This window comes from Quercus lobata, chromosome 11 (assembly GCF_001633185.2).
Source record: "Quercus lobata isolate SW786 chromosome 11, ValleyOak3.0 Primary Assembly, whole genome shotgun sequence".
Classification (NCBI taxonomy): Eukaryota; Viridiplantae; Streptophyta; class Magnoliopsida; order Fagales; family Fagaceae; genus Quercus; species Quercus lobata.
The window spans coordinates 8,401,938-8,419,901 of NC_044914.1; the positions used below are offsets into that span (position 1 = coordinate 8,401,938).

At 35.6% G+C, this 17,964-nt stretch overlaps 2 long non-coding RNA genes across 3 annotated transcripts; both read right to left on the reverse strand.

Moving 5' to 3' along the window:
* Nucleotides 1-1,489: 1,489 nt before the first annotated feature.
* On the reverse strand, nucleotides 1,490-5,116 carry LOC115969499. 2 transcript variants are annotated; one of them, XR_004086987.1, is made up of 4 exons: nucleotides 4,840-5,116; nucleotides 3,814-3,873; nucleotides 3,142-3,694; nucleotides 1,490-1,614 (listed from the first exon to the last, which is right to left on the reverse strand). It is a non-coding gene; the product is annotated as an uncharacterized LOC115969499 (long non-coding RNA). The 2 variants fall into 2 exon arrangements; XR_004086986.1 differs by lacking the exon at nucleotides 1,490-1,614 and having other exon boundaries at nucleotides 3,086-3,694.
* Nucleotides 5,117-15,543: 10,427 nt separating this feature from the next.
* Nucleotides 15,544-17,964, reverse strand: LOC115967273. The gene is made up of 7 exons (XR_004086417.1): nucleotides 17,779-17,964; nucleotides 17,646-17,672; nucleotides 17,466-17,528; nucleotides 17,265-17,295; nucleotides 16,767-16,816; nucleotides 16,525-16,592; nucleotides 15,544-15,799 (listed from the first exon to the last, which is right to left on the reverse strand). It is a non-coding gene; the product is annotated as an uncharacterized LOC115967273 (long non-coding RNA).

The window sequence follows — 17,964 nt, forward strand, 5'->3', positions numbered from 1 at the left end:
TGGTAAAGCAGAACGAAAATTTCGTCATATTCTTGACACTGTTCGTGCTCTTCTTCTCTCTGCCAAAGTTCCTACTCCTTTTTGGGGTGAAGCTGCCCTTCATGCTGTTCATGCTATTAATCGCATTCCAAGTCCTGTTAGTCAAAATCAAACTCCATATGAGCGCCTTTTTGGGTCACCTCCAGAGTATCACCACCTTCGATCCTTTGGTTCTGCTTGTTTCATTCTTTTTTAGCCACATGAGCATAACAAACTTGAGCCTCGGTCAAGGCTTTGTTATTTTCTTGGCTACGGCGAAACTCAAAAGGGGTATCGGTGTTATGATCCTGTCTTTCATTGTCTTCGTATCTCCCGCAATGTTGTCTTTTGGGAACATCGCTCCTTTGTCGAGCTCTCTCACTTCCGTGCCTCCCTATCTTCCTCCTCTGGTTTAGATCTTTTTTCAGATGAGGCACATATTCCTTCTGTTCCTGCTTTAATACCATGTTAGAAATACTGAATGATTGTATTGTATTTTTCTCAAGTAATAGAATATACATAAGTGCCTTTATATAGGAGACAGAGTGTGCAGTACAAGTAAGTGTGCTATATAAGTAAACAAGGTGGGCCTAAAGCCCACATACCCTAATACACGTTAACAAAGAATATATCACAATGTTATACTAAAGATAAGCAAAAAATATAGAGCACGTGAAGCATATTAAACAGTTTTTTTTAATTTTATTTTTCTATTTTTTTATTAAATAGTTTGATACCCAAAGTACATACATGATACAACTACCGAACACAAAAAAACTCTCTCCAAAGAGAATAACACTGCAGTATTGTCAAAGCAAACTCAACCAGAGGGTCCAGGAGGTGGAGCCAAATACAAGGAACTTCTCAACTGATGTCGTTGAATATATAATATGCAAGTCAGCCATGTCACCCATCAAGGTATCCAAAAGCCGACCATGTGCAGCTTGAGTAGTTATGAGGGACTGCAACATGTCTGGTTGAGTTGCTTGAATATATATAAGGGAAATGCCAGGGGGTACAACGCTACTAGTCATGTCAACTCGCCCTGCTCTTTGCGGGTTTTGTGGCCTACGCAAGAAGGATAATATTAATTGTGGACGCAGCCACGTAATTAAATTTTGGGCAAAAATCTAAGACTGATCTTCTAATTTTCAGTCTTTTTTTTTTTTTTTTTTTTTTTCTGCAGTCGCTTAACTTTCAGTTTTGTCATTTCAGATCTCTAACTTTCAATTTTTGTTAATATAGTATTATGTTAGAGTTCAGTTAGGTGCTGCTGTTAAGGGTGCTAAAACGACGCCGTTTTGACAATATATATATATATATATATATATTTTTTTTTTTAAATTTCGGAATTAAAAGGAAATAAGAAAAATCTGTAAAAAAAAAAAAAAAAAAAAAAAATTTAAGGGGAACGACATCGAGTACAAGCAGCTCCAGATTCCAAGTTAGGGATTTTGGTGTCATACCATCGTGATGATGATGCTGCAAATGCTCAGAAGATTGTGAGGGAGCCTGCTTTGTAGAATAGTGTCGATGTCAATGAGAGGGATATCTACGGGAAAACCACCGCTTTTGATGATGTGAGGGTACCTACATCTGATTTTAAGACCAGGTTAGATGATGTGAGACCTCTAAATCGTTGCAGTGAAAATGAGTTCAAGACTACGGGTCAAGATGGTGATTGTTGTTCTAATGCTTTGTTAGACTTGTCCACCAATGGGAGTATATTGGTAAAGCCTGAGAACAAAGAACACGATGGGGTTTTTATTTATTTATTTATTTATTTTTATTTTTTATTTTTTATTTTAAATTCCGGAATTTATGAAAAAAAGAAAAAGAAAAAGAAAAAAAAAGAGCCAAAAACAACTGAGAACAAATAACACGATGGGTTTTTTTTTTTTTTTTTTTTTTTTTAATTCCGGAATTTATGAAAAAAAAAGAAAAAGAAAAAAAAAAAGAGCCAAAACAACTGAGAACAAAGAACACGATGGGTTTTTTTTTTTTTTTTTTTTTTTAATTCCGGAATTTATGGAAAAAAAAAAAGAAAAAGAAAAAGAAAAAGAGCCAAAACAGTGTTGTTTTGGCTCACTTAACGGTAGCAGGTAACTGAGATTTAACGGAGTACCGAATTGATAACAATTAAAAGTTAGAGGACTAAACTGACAACACTGAAAATTAGAGAACTTAAATGAAAAAAACTGATAATTAAAGGGTCAGTTTTAGATTTTTGCGCAAATTTTAATTCATTAATGAGATGTCAAGTATTGTCTTTATCACCTTAACATCTTATAGATAGACTCTATGAGAGACTTTGAAAACTACTAGCTACCTCAATCTCCATAGTGTATCTACCACCACACCTAAACTAAAAGTTTTTGAGATGTGTAGGTGATCAAGCAAAACACATACTAATAAGAAAGAAAAGAGTGCAAATGGCCATTTACGCTATGTGACAGAACAACAGTCACCAGACATCTACCTATCAATGTTGCCTTGAATGGATGTGCATACAAAAATTATGAAGAGAGAGAGTGTGTGTCTCTGCATGTGTGAGAGTTAATGGTTGTGGGTTAGAATTTAGATGAGGATCATATGGGTGGCAAGTAAAGGAAATTAATGCGGGGTGCTGGTGCATATGAAAAAGAGTGCAGCCGGATATGCCTACTTGGATATTTATAGTCTCACACAGCGCTATTTTCAGTGTCCCTTTCAGTCTCTCATAGCGCTAGTTTAGGTTTTTGATAAAGCTGATGGCTGCTTATAACTATTAACCAAAGCTATACTTATATGTGCAAGTAATTAAGACCCTGGTCCACTCGTTTCAATTTGAAACATTTCACAATAGTGACTCCGATTGTGATACTAATTTGTCATGTCAACCAAGGAATGGTATGGTATTTAGTCATTAAAAAAACTAGTCGCTAACCCGTGCGATGCACGGGATAGTTAAATACATATTTAATTAATCAACCTCACATTAAAAGAAAAAGCTAGTTAAATAAATATTTGAAAGTACGAAATTCCAAAATTAAATCATAAAGGAAAAAAAAAACATTCAAAATTTAAATTTGAAAAATCCAAAATACTAAATGAATAAAAAAATAAGTGAAATAAGGAACAAACCCTTTCTCATTCTGATTGAGGTGTTCTTTTGTCTTTGTATATAGCACTAAATTTTATGTTTTTGACTTTCTGTTATGCTTCTTGCATTTTCCCTTCCCTCTCTCAATTTTTCTTCATTCTTCTTCTTCAACGCTCCTCTCCCAACATACTCTTCATATCTCTTCATTTTCTGAGTTGCAATCAAATAAACTAAAAGAGAGAGGTTGTAAATTAAAGAAAGCTTCACAAATCATTTAACCAATAGCATAAAAGTGAAATAAGAAAGAGCAAGGGAATCAAACTTTTGAGGCTTACATCTATTCAATAAGAAAATTTTAAAAAGAAAACCAAAATTCCAAAGAACTTATCAGTAAAAATCATTACTCTTAACCAAAATTCTAAACGCTTATAGTTCTCTATTAACAAAATTATAACTCACAGTTTTAGTTGGGAGTTGCAATACAAATTCTCACTAACAGTACCTGCTGTAATTCAAAGATAACCCAAAAAAAATCAACTTATAGCAACTTATAACCATTTTGAGTAACTTTCTACTGAGGTGAGTCTCCATCAGCTGCCAACAACAACAATTACCAATTTTAACTTACTTTCTATAATGCAATCTGCACTCAGTTACTTACTCAAAAGAGAAACTGAAATTAAATTCATTCCAAATAGTACAATCAGTGTTACCCATTAAAGTAGAGGATGTGTGTTCCCCAGGTTGATTCATCCACAATATCCTTCCACTTCCTAACAACACAAACAAAAATAAACGAATTCAGCAAAAACCCCTTTATTCTTCACATCTAATTTTTACCAATCCAAAATAGGGGACTTTCACAAAACATATGTCAGCTTACAGTGATTTACAAACAATGTGAACTTTACATTAGAATCTCTGTTTTCCCCAAAAGAAAATACATATTTTCTAAGCACAATTCATTTTGGCATAAAAGTAAACCACAATCAAGTGAACAAATAAGAAGTTCTCAAAGCTTTAAATCAAGGCAATTAAAAACTAAAAACAGAGTTCAAAAAATTTCATGTCCCAAATCAATGAAATCATTTCATTAAGCAAAACATTGAAGCCAACCACACAAACACAGAAACCTAGTCACAAAATACAAAACCGACAGAATAATATGAAACACGTAGCATTAATTTCAGCGAAGCTTAAATACATACATATTATGTACACATATACACACAAACAGAACACAAATATACATACAGATCAAACAGAATCAAAAGCAAAATCAACTCTACAGATCAAATGAGTAGTGAAGACCAATACCAGAAATCCAATCCAGAGGAAGAAGAAGAAGACGTGGAAGCTCTACCAAAAAAAAAAAAAAAAAAAAACTTAAATTAAGACAAAAGAGAAAGAGGAAAGGAAGCGTCATGCCTCCAAGCCAAAGCCCTTTTTTCAGTTTGGCTCAGGAATTTTGTCAAACACTTCGAGGGTGAAGGGTTGGGATTCTATTCTCTTCAGCCACACCCTCAAGTGGGGTTGTTCTGCCTTGGGGTGTTGGGGCTTCTTTGATTTCAACCAAAATACAGTCATGTATAAGCATATATTCTCAAAACCAAACTCGAATTTCTCTACAAACTCACCCCAAACTCAAATTAGATTTTCTCTACAAACTCACCCCAAACTCAAATTAGATACGAAAAATAAAAATAAAAATTCGATAGGGGTAGAACCCAACAACAAACCTGGTGGTAGAAACCCAAGTGTCGACAGTGTTGTGGGAGAGAAGAACTGAGGGTGAGAGATGGGTAGCACTGACAAATGTAGAGCTGGAGAAGGGTGGTGCCGGAGAAGGTGGAACCGTTGAGTTGTGGGAGAGAAGGGCTAATGGTGGCCTGCGTTTTGGACTGAAGGTGGAGCCGTTGAGCTGCGTTTTGCGTGTAGGGGAACGACAGTCTGCGTTTTGGAGGAAGGAGAAGGCAGAGGAAGGAAAAGGTTGCGTGTGGGAGAATGGCAGAGCAGTTTATAGGGTTTTAGAAAAGCATTTTGCGTTTATGTTTTTATTTTTGGTTTTAGAATTTATATTTATTTTTTTGGGTTTATGGGTTTTTTTTTTTTTAAATATTATGCTGACGTGGAAAATTGTGGGAGCTTTAAAAGCTTCGGTTTTATATATATATATTGATAAGTGTAACTTTCTTACGAAGTTATACTAAGTATAACTTAAATCCATTTATATTTATATATCATTTTTGTCAAATTATGGTACACGAGTTAACCACTAATTTCACTTGAGTAGCTTGAAACAAATTATGTTCTACGCCGAGTTTCCGCTGCTGACCGATTTGTTCACTCTGGTTTGTGGCCTAAAATGGGAGAGTACCCACTTGGCTGCAAGGTTAGTTTTTTTTTTTTTTTTTTTTTTTTTTTTTTTTTTTATATGGGTTTTGTCATTTTTAGCACATCTGGATTGGTAGCTTTTTTTTGTTAAAAACGACAAGCATAGTGAATGACACAAAAAAACATGTTCATAGTTGTTGAGGTAGCATCTGGTGATTGGTGTGTAATAAAGTGAATGCTAAGATTTTGTTATTGATCGAGAGGTGGTTAGCTGAGGCATGTCTCTATGTCCCTGTGTGCAGAGCGGCCCAACAAATTTGGAGACGCGTATAATTAATTGGGGTCTTTTTGTTATTATTTAAATAATATTTAATTAGTATTTAATATAATCATTTTTTTATAACAAAAATCTATTCCTTTCATTTTGTAATATGCTTTTTTTGGGGGGAAAACGCTAAAACTACAACAAATTTACTATAAAAAAAACTTTCAAATGATGTAGAAATGAATGCGATTAATGACACCTCAAGAAGATAATAAATAAGCATTTGAATGAATGATGTTAGGGATATTATAAATTTTATAACATTAGGCTTACAAAAATGTATCACTAATCACAAAAAATAATTCAAAAATGCATTTAATAGGTTATTAATGTCCACATATCATATTAATTGTCAAATCAATTTGTAAAGTTTTCAAGTAAAATTAATAATATTTCTAACATTTTCCTATCTGAATTATTTCTTGTAATTAGTGAAACATATATTTGTAAAGGAAAATGCTAGAGATACAAATTCTTTTACAAAAACTTTTACAAACTGATGATGTGGTAAATCATTATAGATAAATAAAAAAGTTATGTTATCGGTGGGTCTAGATGAGAACCAGTAAGAAGTTGGCTATAACAACAATTTGTGTAAAAATGTTGTAAAATAGTTTGAATAGTTTGTGGCCTACGCAAGAAGGATAATATTAATTGTGGACGCAGTCACGTAATTAAATTTTAGGCAAAAATCTAAAACTGATCTTTTAACTTTCAGTCTTTTTTATTTCAGTCATCTAATTTTCAGTTTTGTTATTTCAGTTCTTTAACTTTTAATTTTTGTCAATATTGTATTCCATTAGAGCTCAGTTAGGTGCTGCTTTTAAGGGTGCTAAAACGACGCTGTTTTGACACTTTTTTAAGAAAAAAAAAAATTTCGGAATTAAAAGGAAATAAGAAAAATCTGTTAAAAAAAAAAAAAAAAAAAAAATTTAAGGACGTTCCCCTTTCAAGCAGTAGAACCAGCTCTAGATTCCAAATTAGGGATTTTGGTGTCATACCATCGTGATGATGCTGCTGCAAATGCGTAGAAGATTGTGAGGGAGCCTGCTTTGTAGAATAGTGTCGATGCCAATGAGAGGGATATCTACAGGAAAACCACCACTTTTGATGATGTGAGGCTACCTACATCTGATTTTAAGACCAGGTTGAAAGTTCAAATAGTGTAAAAACACCCTTGAACGTTTAGACCCCCAATTTACAAATTAACCAATTCAAGCTTTATGTCAAAAAACTAGTGTGCGAAAAATGAACAAAAGCTATAATGTAGAATTGGAAAAACTATCTAAGCCAAATTAAAATCACAACCCACAGCAGATAATAAAAGGCAAAGATAAAAGGGAAGGAAGACGCAAACATAAAGATAACACGCGATGTGTTATCGAAGAGGAAACCGAAGCCCTCGGCGTAAAACCTTTTCATCGCCCTCCAAGCGGTAAACAATCCACTAGAAAATGTAGTTGGGATACATGGACAACAATAGAATCTCCAAGCCTAATCTACCCAGTGCACCTAAGCCCTCCAAGCTTCTTGCTCCAACGAGGTTGCGCCGAACATTTTTCTTTTCTAACTTCCCGGATTCCGCTACTTGACCATAGCATCAACCAATGTAGATTGGTTCCTTTCTAACTGCTTCCTAAAACACCAAACAACCCTCTCACAGTAATGAATATGGTGAGAACAAGGTTTTGGTAAAATGCCTCTCAAGGGTTTGACAATAGAGAGGAAAATAGTTGAGGAATTTGAAGAGACTCTAATGTATAGATTGTAGGTGAATCGATCTTGTTTTACTCTAGGGTTTCTCTCTCAAAATTCTCTCTAGAAGCTCTCTTTCATTTGTGGGTATAAGGGGTATTTATACTAAGGTGAGAGGAGAATGTGAAACGTCAGGTTTGTCAAAACAGGAGTGGCTCGCGGCTTGGCCTCGCGACTTGACTGAGTCGCGAGATCCAGTTGCGAGATAACCGTATGGCCAATTGTCCTGTTTTGTCCTGTAGTGCTCCAGCTAGCATGACTGTTCACCTTTTGGCATGCTTGGCACATGTGCCACATTTGGCGGCTTGCAGCTGCGAGTCACCAGCGAGATCAAGCCGCAAGTTTCTGTTTTCTTGCATACTCTTGAGCAATCAACACTCTATCTCACTCATTACCCTTACAACAAAACCCACCTAAATACAGGGTTATTAAATGCTGAAATACAAGCAAATTTGGCACGGAATAAAGCCAACAAGATGGTTGATTAAATTCAACCTTACAATCTTCTCCTTTGGCTATTCCGTGACAAAACCATAAAACAGACTCTAGACTTAACATGTGAGTTGGGAACAGTTGAGCAAAACTCATTCACACCTAACTCTAGAAGCTGTGAAGCACTTGAATCATAAGAACATGAAACTCCTGAAACACAACAATACACCATGATCATTGTATGCAGAAAAGCATGAAATGCATATGAAACAGGCTTAAAGTGATAAAGCAAAGATGAAGAGAAGAACCAACTCATGGCTTGATCAAACAGGTAACCACTACAAGGTAGTGATCACAGTGCTCATTCACACTTGGAATGAACACTTGAACATACAGGTTAACAAGAAAAATGCAAGTTACTTGTATGCCCAACACTCAACCAATGCATAATACACTAAGTATATGCATCTAGGAACAATCCTACAAGGGCACAAGAGTGACAGTACTTAAAAGAAAATGCAAGACATTTAGATAGAAGTACTGATTTAAACAAAGCATAAAAGGCTGCATAAAGCATGGTACAAACCATAAAGCCTACAAATATGCATAAAAACATAACTCTAAAAGCTTATATAAGCAACATGGGTACAAAACACAATATATACTGAATAACATCAACAATATATATAAAGAGTAAACCAAGTTTATAAGATATGAGTTAGAAACAAAAATACACCAAAACCATAGTGTATCAAACCCATAGAAACACTAAATATCCAAAAACATAAACCTATAATTTTAAAGGATAAGTCTTAAAACAAAAGTATGTGTGTACTCCCCCTATAACTATGCACACTTCCCTTTGAGCTTTCTCCCCCTTACTGAATGCTCTCCCCCTTTTTGGCACGAATACTAAAGGCTGTCATCTAACTTTTGTTGAATAGCTTCTAGCTGATTCTCCATGGTCTCGAGTCGCATTTGAACATGGTTGTTGGTGGAGTAGAGAAGTGTCACCATCTCATCAATGCGTTTCTGAATATTTGCAAGCAAACTACCTACTCTATCAGTTTGAGGATCAGTCTGTGCTTGCAGAATGCTAGCTTGTGGAACTTCAGGGATGACACGCGAAGTAGGTGTGGTATGTACAGGTGTCTCTGACTCAGGAGCAGATGGAGTAACCGGAGAGATGTGTACACTCTTTGGTGTTTTAGAGGAATGACTTCTGCTGGCTTGTAGAGTGTACATGGAAATTGGATGCTGATGGGTCAACATTTTTCCATCTGAGGGAGGAACAATGCCTTCACGAAGAATGAACTTCATGATGAGACTGCAAAATGGAATACATCCTCGAGCTGCAGTTCTAGCCGTGGTCTTCCTCATGGTTTGAAAGATGTGAGCATAGATATCAATGGGGGCTCTGTAATAAGATCACAAAGGAATTGAGCTCTCCCAAGATTTATGAAGGTAGTGTTGGACAGTGGGTAGAGATTAGAGAACATGATCAGCTTTAGTGTGGTCAGCTCTGGTGCAAACTTTGCGGTGCTGATGGATGTGCCTGTGTTGGATATTTCATGAACAGATCCTAGAACTTGTAGAATGTCTTGAATCTCTGGAGTTCGATCATCGTACGGAGTTAGATCCACATTCTGAGGTCTAGTGATGCAAAGAATATCGACGATGGAGTTCGGGGAAATGCCAAACTCTTTTCCTCTGACCCAGAAAATTAGTTCAACTCCAAGATCACTCATATTAGAGTAGCATTCCCAAATAAGTTTGCCCAATCTCGTGGCTCAAAGATTCGAGGGATAAATGTGGTCCCTAAGGTGTCAAAATCAACCACCCGTTCCACTATAGGAGTTGACTTGTGAAAGATGTTTGAGTAGATGTGTGAGGTAAGCAGGGTTCTGAACCTCTCCAAATTGGAGTCTTGAGATGACTAAGATGAGAGTCGAGTCCTTTTAGCAACTGGGGTTGCTGGATCGTCAGTAACAATGTCGTTGCCCTTAGAGGATCAACGAGTCATTTGCAAGAGAATAGACACACAGCAAAGAACCAAAAAAAGCACTCCACAAGATAAACATCAACATGATTAGATGCAAATAAGAGTGTAAACCAGAGATTTTATACACAAATACAAACTTAAGACAGGTCAAACCCAAACAAAACCACAATCAATACTAAAGTGCACAATGAGTCAGGTGCAACAAAATGGTGAAAGTGCAATAGAGCATAAAGAAACACAAATTTAGAAATAACTGTCAATGAGACAGTCTACCATGACCATGATATGCACAGATTTACAACATTCGAACATTAAGAACGGATAGCATAAATAAGACCACATAAGACAGGAATAGGCATAAAATATCAAAATGAAAGATCAGTGGAAACCACAAACACCCAAAGAGGAGCACATGGCAGTGAGGCATAACATTCAGAAAATGAAATGTTTTAAGGAGATACTTTCAAGACGCAAGCACACACATGTTGAGTCAACATAAAACACATTAATATGAGATAAGTAATCCAATGCCTCAGGCAAACATCAACACACACACAAATGAATGGAGTAAGTCACAAAAAGTACCAAACCCATTTAACAAAAGAGTTTGAAAATCACCAACAACCAAAGCACAGAACAAAGAATAAGAACATTGTGACCAACAAAACAATATCAGATGAAATCAGCATTAGACACAATCCACCATACCCAGCACACAAAGAGTAAAATGATTGAACACAATATGACAAAAATAACAACCCAAATAGCAAGAAAGTAACACACAAACCATAGCATATGAAGTGAGGAAGAGAAGACCCATACCTTTTCTTAATGATTTTGAGAAGAAATGAAGCAACAATGGAGTTTGAAATGGGTTACACGGAACGTTTGGGAAGGAGACAGTTGAGAGAGAAGATGAATAGTCATAAAAAGTTCGAGGGAAAACTGAAAAAGATTTAAAAACGGCCCCTATTTTTGCCAAACACGTGCTTTTCGCGACTTAAGTGAGTCACCAACAAGTCGCCAGGTCAAGCTGGCAAAACATTCAAAGACAAAATTTTGAAAAAATTTTCTAAATGTTTTTCGCGACTGGAAAGTCTACCCGCGAGAGAGTCTCGAGCTTAGCCGCGAAAATCTCTGAGTAACTCACGCGACTGGACCTTCCACTCGCGAACAAGTCGCCAAAATTGACTCGCGAACTCGCGACTGAGGCCTGCGACTTGACTTACCTGCGACTGAGTCACCAAAATAGGGCAAAAATGAATTTTTGAAATTTTCAGATTTTAAGAACTAAATACTTTCCAAAAACACCTAAAACACTTCAAAAATCTTTTTGTACTTGAATCAACAAAGATTGAGCATGTGAAAACACATTTCATCAAGTACAATCACATAAATGAATATTGAAAGTTCAAAAAACGTGTATAAATACCCTTGAACGTTTAGACCCCCAAATTACAACTTAACCAATTCAAGCATTATGTCAAACAACTAGTGTGCGGAAACTTAACATAAGCTATAATATGGAATTGATAAAAACTATCTAAGCCAAATTAAAACAAAATCCACAGCAGATAATAAAAAGGCAAAGATAGAGAGAAAGGAAGATGCAAACACAAAGACAACACGCGATGTGTTATCGAAGAGGAAACTGAAGCCCTCGGCGTAAAACCTCTCCACCACCCTCCAAGCGGTAAACAATCCACTAGAAAATACAGTTGGGATACAAGGACAGCAATAGACCCTCCAAGCCTAATCTACCCAGTGCACCTAAGCCCTCTAAGCTTCTTGCTCCAACGAGGTTGCGCCGAACCTTTTTCTTTTCTAACTTCCTGGATTCTGCTACTAGACCGTGGCAACAACCAATGAAGATTGGTTTCTTCCTAACTGCTTCCCATAAATCCAAACAACTGTCTCACAGTGATGATATGGTGAGAACCAGGTTTGGTATAATGCCTCTCAAGGATTTGACAATAGAGAGGAAGAGAGTTGAGGAATTTGAAGAGACTCTAATGTATAGATTGTGGGTGAATCAATCTTGTTTTTCTTTAGAGTTTCTCTCTCAAAATTCTCTCTGGAAGCTCTCTTACAATCATGGGTAAAAGGGGTATTTATACTGGAGTGGGAGAGGAATGTGAAACGTCAGGTTTTACAAAACAGGGGTGGCTCGCGGCTTGACCTCGCGGCTTGACTAAGTCGCGAGATCCAGTCGCGAGATAACCGTATGGCCAGTTGTCCTGTAGTGCTCCAGCTTGCATGACTGTTCACCTTCTAGCATGCTTGGCACGTGTGCTTCGTCTAGCGGCTTGCAGCCGCGAGTCACCCGCGAGGTCAAGCCGCGAGTCTCTGTTTTCTTGCACACTCTTGAGCAAACTTCACTCTATCTCACTCACTACCCTTACATCAAACCCACCTAAATACAGGGTTACTAAATGCTGAATTACAAGCAAATTTGGCACGGAATAAAGCCAATTAGATGGTTGAATAAATTCAACCTTACAAATATGACATTTATTGAACATAAACTTGTGTGTTTTGTGTGGATATCAAAAAAGAGATAGTCCATAGTCTAATGTGAAGTTTCAATGATCAATTCAACCAAGGCATACACAATTAGTACTAGATCATGTGACCCATCTCAATTATAGAAGAATGTATATATGACCTCCCACAAGACTTGATAGCATAATTTGGAGCTTTACAATTGACTCCACTTTCAATCATACCATTTGATCTTTTTGAGACAATCACCTCTCATTGTGAGAGTGATGTTTGATATTACACTTTGATGAGATAGCCTTTGGCTTTTTGAATAAACATTCACTTTAAACTTTGGTTGCTTTCCCTTTTTCCTAGTCGAATACTAGTATGTGCGACAGACTTTTGCAGCTCAAAATCTCTTTTCATTTGGAGATTTACATTTGGTGAGCTCTATTTAGCAAAAACAAAAATAAAGAGTGGGAAGATATATAGACACAAGTCTATGCATGTCTCAAGATCAACATAACCATTTACTAATCATTCATGACAAGTTTGAAGATCTATTTACAACAATCACATAGATTTTAAGATTTCTCCTACAGTGATAAGAGTGCAAAGAAACAAGCTACGCTCGAAAATGCACAAAGGCATTAGCACAAAAGTACAAGGCAAAACAAGTTTTGAAACAAAACTCAACAATGTCAATCAAACTTTTTGATTTTCTATTTTTATGTGTATTTTGGATTTTTTGACACAAGAAGAAAAAGATTGATAAAAAACAAAAAGAAAACCAAAAGTATGCACAAATAGACAAACAAACAATCGTCAACATAAACAACAAGTAAACAATCAAACACCGTCACAAAGTATAGGAAGTATTAATGCATAGACATGTTGTAATGCTTATGCATGAGTACCCTTTTTCACCCACACGTCACTTGCGTTTGGGGTGATTTCCTTATAGGATTGGGTACGAGAGTTAGGACTTTCAAACCTTTGTGTGAAGCTTTCCAAGCAGTTGGTGAATGCACCAATCATCTTCATCACATTCATCATTCTGGGATCACCGTTTTGATCTCTTGATAGTTCACCAGCCCAGTTTCTCCTATCATTTCTAGGTCCTCGTTGCCTCTGAGGAGTTGCACTATTCATTGCTCTCAGCTTTTAACAATTTGGTCGAGTATGTCCTTGAAATCCGCAATGATGACACACATAATTTGATCTAGGACCTCTTTATGGTCGTGGACGAGACTTGGCTCGGGATTTAGACCTGCCCACAGATTGATTATGTGAATTCAACAACCGTTCGTTCTCCACATTCCTCTTCTCCTCTATCTTGGGCTTTTCAGCAGTAGGGCCAACATCAGCTGATTCTTTGGCCTTTATAAACTTCACTTCTTTAGTGACATTTCCAGATGAGCTACTTCCTCCAGTATATCCCAATCCGGATTTGTCTGAAAAGCTCTTTTGAGATGAAATAACATCATCTAGCTTCTTGGTGGTGACCCTCTTTATTTTAGCATTCGCTTGCACAACTTCTTGCTCAAGAAATCTCACTTTTGTGTAAGCTTCTAACAGCTCACCATTTAGTGTTTCTATCTCACATTTGGCCTCCCTATATCGGATTAGGAGACTCTTATAGTCCTCCTCTGCATTCTTCATTTTTCTCAGAGCTGCCTTGGCCACCCTTGTGTACTTCTCCCGACTTCTCCAGGAGTGAGTTATAATTCTCCTGAAGATTGGCTGTGCTTTCATCTTCTTCAACATCTGATTCTTCAACAACTCCCAATGATTCTTCATCACTATGTTCTCCAAGGTCTCGTACAAGCAGATTCAACTCGTTTGAAGACTCAACATGGGCAATAGTCATAAAGGCTGAATAGTTCCCCTCTCTATCACAGCTTTCTTCAGAATCTGAGTCGGATGAATTCAAGTCACTCAATGTCGTGGCATACACTTTGCCTTTCGATTTCAAATAATTCGGACATTCTTTCTTAAAGTATCCATGCTCGTTGCATTCGAAACAAGTGACACATTGTGTGGATTGGGATTCTTTTCCATCTTTCTTTTTGAATTCCCTTTTCTCCCTTCCTGAACTTTGGAATTTCCTTTATCACCAAATTTGCCATTATTCTTGAATTTCAAGAATTTTAGGAAATTTTTTACAAGGTATGCAACATTTTTGTCAACCACATCTTCTCCCGATGAGTCATGATCTTCCACCTTCTCATTAATGGTCTTAAGAGCAAGAGATTTACTCTTCCGTTGATTAGGCAGTGATATTTCATAAGTTTGAAGAGAACCAACCAGCTCCTGGACTTTGATGTCATTAAGGTCTTTGCTCTTTTCAATCGCTGTCACTTTGGCACGAAAACTTTCCGGCAATGATTGAAGGATCTTCCTTACAATTTTAGAATCCTCCGTTTTCTCTCCCAAATTAAACTTGCACTACAAGAAATTTGGGTTTAGGCAACGTTTGTAAAACGTCACTAAAAACCCAAAAAACGTCACTATAAACTACAGCGACGTTTTTTTTGGGACGTTCGAAAATGTCGCAATAGGCTGGTCGCTATAGGTCTATTGCGACGTTTCCAAAAACGTCGCCATATGTGAATCTTTAATGGCGTTCAGCAACTTTTAGTGACGTTTTTTAAAACGTCACTATATAATATAACATCCGTATATAATCTAGGAAAATACACTTAGTGGCGCTTTTAAAACGCCGCAAATAAGTAGACCTATAGCGACGTTTTTAAAAACATCGCTAAAAATAATTTTCTCATTGTTTTAGCGACGTTTTACAAACGTCGCTAAAACTTGCTCATTATTTTTTAACATTAAAAATGCTACTATATAAACTTGCTCAAACTAACAAATGTCCAAACTGATGATTTGCCTAATACACAATATTCCACAATAACAACCTGATCATCAATATTCCACAATAAATGTCCAAAAATAAGAAATGTCCAAACTAACACAATAACGCATTAACCATAGATTCAAATAGATATATAACTATATATATTTAATTCCAATACACTTGTCTACCTACAAAAAAAAAAAAAAAAAAAAAAAAAACCACCTAAACTATGACAATATTATAAACAAAGTACAATACTTCTAAAAGAAATGTGGTTGTAACAAGACACTTGTCTACCTACACAAAAAGAACCACCACCCAAACTATTACAATATTATAAACAAAGTAAAATTCTTCCAAAATAAATGTGGTTGTTCAAAACAACTTGGGATGGAGTCCTTATAAAACATTGCAACATTGCATTTACCACTATGTGCTAGTTTCTTGATTGGATGAAGCTTGCGATCTATGAGGAGTTGGAGATTGATGATCTAAACTGAAACCACCCTGAATACAAATTAAAAGTATCTAATAAATTCATAAAGAAATCATTTTGAGTAACAAAATAATAGTTGCTATACTTAAAAAATTTAAACACCCAATACATTCTTAAAACATTAAAATCTAACACTCGTCTAGCTTCTGAAGAATGATTTAGCCTATTTTGCATTAGCTGCATCATTTGAGTTACATGCTCCTCCAAGTTATCATAACGATTCACTTTCTACAAACTTAAGCAAAAACCATGAAAGTAGAATTACACATACACTTAAATATAGTAAACAGTATATTCGAAACCACTTAGTTTCATAAACATGCAAATAGGATTACACATAATCTTAAATATAATAAACAAACCATATCAAGTCTATCAATATCCTCATTCACACAAACGGATTAAGCATTTAACCTCTTAAGAAATAAGCAAAAACCATCTAAAGAAGATTACACATAAACTTGTCCTATAGTATACAACAACTTCATAACCACTTATTTTCATAAACATGCAAATCATATTACACAAGACAACTTTAAAACTCTTCACAAACAAAGCAAATAGGAATACACATGAAAATTTCCATCCAAATTTTCAAAAAATAATAAACACTTCCAATATGAATGTAAACAGCCTTATAGCACCATGCAAGCCACCCGCTTGCTCCAACTCAATAATCCACTCCAAGACAATTATCAACATCTCAAGTACAAAGTTTTAAGCAAAAATTACTTACTATGCTCAGGCCAAGCAAACACCTTTCCAAAAAAAATCCAAACTTATCACAATAAATGAGTGCTTAACCTGCAAGATAAAAGAGGACACTTAAATGATGTTTAAGGCAAATAAGGGTGCCATTGCAAAAAATTTTAATGAGTCATGGTGCATGAAAATTTAGTAACAATATATATATATATATATATATATATATATATATATATATAAAAGAAAAAAGAGCATTTAGTTGAGATTATATACTCATGACAAGAGTGAAACACCAACACCTAGGCCAATAACACCAAATGAACCTGCAAAAAAAAAAAAAAAGCCACAACTTTCTTAATTTTCCAAGATTATAAAGAAATTACTATAATTTCATATAAAGTAATAATTGCAATTTCTAATACAATAACACACGCACACACAAACATAGCTCAATACCACTGATCAAGTAATAATTGTAATCCCATAACATAATTGTTAAAGAAAAAAAAAAAAAGCTTAGTTTTAGAACTTTTAAATGAAATCATGAATACAGGGAGCTCATTATCAAAATTTTATTCCAATGGTTGCCATTGTGAATGTCATGGATAATACCTAGGTAGATAAGTCCAATTTTGAACATCATAAGCAAATTAATTGTATAGGACTATATTAATTTCATAAACCATTCTATAAACATTTAAAAAAAAAAAAAATGACTGCAAAGTTAATACTAAAATTTTAAGGTGCAAATAGAACACAATCCTTACATACCTCCAATGGATTGTTAGGTTGTAAATAATGCCTGAAGAAATGGTATTGAAAATAAAGTCTCAGATCCTTTTGCTAAACCACAAAACCAATAACAAAAAAAAAAAAAAAAAAAAAAAAAAAAAAAAATCGAAATCTACAATCTATAGAAAAATTAAGTAGAAAAAAAAAATACAAGATTTACAAACTTGTACATAAACTTACAATCATTCAGCCGTTGATTCTCAGGTCCTTTTGCTCAAACAGCCAAATCTGAATAAGAATTTTCTATACCAATTTCCAACCAAAAAAAAAAAAAGAGCAAAAATTAGCACTAAAACTTCATGACCCATTAAAGAAAAACCAAATCAAAAGCAAACCCATAAGCTAAAAACAAAAACTTACACTCTAAAGAAACTTGAACAGTAAAAACTTTCCAACCAAAACAAAAAAAGAGCAAAAATTAGTACAAAAGCTCCATACCCATTAAAGAAAAATCAAATCAAAGTAAACCCATAAGCCAAAAACAAAGACTTACACTCTGAAGAAATGGTGGGTCAGCAGTGGCTTGGGGTTGCTACAGCGGTGGCTAGGGGTGGCAAGGGAGGAGAGAAAATGTGTGGAGGCTTGAGGGAGAAGAAGTGTGGCTGCTTTGGAGATTAGAGACATGGGAGAAGAGAGAATGTAGAACCAAGAGAACTGAGAGTGTGGGACACGAAGTGAG